Source organism: Bos indicus, chromosome 2 (assembly GCF_029378745.1).
Source record: "Bos indicus isolate NIAB-ARS_2022 breed Sahiwal x Tharparkar chromosome 2, NIAB-ARS_B.indTharparkar_mat_pri_1.0, whole genome shotgun sequence".
In the NCBI taxonomy this organism is placed as follows: domain Eukaryota; kingdom Metazoa; phylum Chordata; class Mammalia; order Artiodactyla; family Bovidae; genus Bos; species Bos indicus.
The window spans coordinates 126,480,548-126,481,912 of NC_091761.1; the positions used below are offsets into that span (position 1 = coordinate 126,480,548).

Below are 1,365 nucleotides of genomic sequence, written 5' to 3' on the forward strand. Positions count from 1 at the left end.
AGAAAAGTTCTAATTTTCCTCCTCCTCTTCATCACTGTTACTATTACTATACCATCTCCATTCTCAGGACCAGGATCTTTCTCTACATTTTGATTCTAGGTCCCCTCTCCAGATGTGAAGGTCGAGACACCCAGCTCAGCTGAGCACCGCAGCTAGCCCTGTCGGTCCTTGGAGGGCAGAGCTGCCCTTAGGGGAGCAGGTTAGAGCCAGGTCTCAGAGCCAGGAGACCTGAGTTCTCCTCTCAGCAAGGCCACCAATTTGCCATAGGACCGCGGGTCAATCACTTTTTCTCTCTAAAGATCAGTTTCCCCACTTCTCCAGTTCTTGAGGATGCAGCCCGGCAGGGTCTTCGGCTCCATACCTAGTGTGGGAGGCGACAGATGTCATGGTGATGTTTGAGCAGATGAGAGCGAACGCGGAGAAGTGACTCGAGGGGATGGACAGGTACAATCCTGAGAACCTGGCCACCCTGGACCACTGTGTGGAGACGCAGGCCAAGGAGAATATTTATGATCTGAAGCCAACCTGGCTGTGCTGAAGCTGTACCCAGCCTTTCTCCAGACCACGGTCACTGCCCAGATCCTGCTAAAGGCCCTCACCAACCTGCCCCACACCGATTTCATGCTGTGCAAGTGCAGCAGGAAGAATGGCCCACCCAGCAGATTTTGTCCCTCAGAGACCTGCTGGGGACCTGCCACTTCCAGTCCTTCTGGTAAGCCCTGGATAAAAACATGGATCTCTTGGAAGGTATAACCGGCTTCGATGACTCTGTCCAAAATCTGCCATGTCGTGGGCATCACTTATCAGCACATCAATCTCTGGCTGCTGGCCGAGATGCTAGGGGATCTGACAGGCAGCAAGCTAAAGATGTGAATGAGCAGTATGGCTGGAGTCCCAACAAGTTAGACAAGATCTCCATCTGTAGCCAGGAAGAGAGCATTAAGCCCAAGAATGTCATGGAGAAGATAGACTGACAGGGTGTCCAGCATCATGGCTTCCTCCAAGTAACTTTGCAGGTGTTTAATAAAGATTTGTTGGCTTATCAAAAAAAAAAAAGAAAAAACCCATCACGAACTGTTTCCCCATGGGTAAGTAGGGAGAGTTGTACCTGCCCAGCTCACCTCACTGGGCTGTTGTGAAACTAACACAGGGCTATGAGAGCCTCTGTGAGGGGTAGGGCCCTGTGCAGAGTGACTGGGTTTCTTGGAAGAAAAACAAGGGATGCAGGAACCCAGAGGAGCCAAGTGATCTGCCTCTGATCACAATTCTTCCTCTTCTTTGCCTGTTTCATTCATTCATTCAACATATATGGATCAAGCACCTACTATGTACCAGGGAGTCTTTTAGGTCCTGGGGACACAGCAG

General features: G+C 50.6%; 1 pseudogene; it reads left to right on the top strand.

Moving 5' to 3' along the window:
- The first annotated feature begins 385 nt into the window (after window positions 1-385).
- On the top strand, window positions 386-1,107 carry LOC109577109 (eukaryotic translation initiation factor 3 subunit K pseudogene; annotated as a pseudogene).
- The last annotated feature ends 258 nt before the right edge of the window (window positions 1,108-1,365 follow it).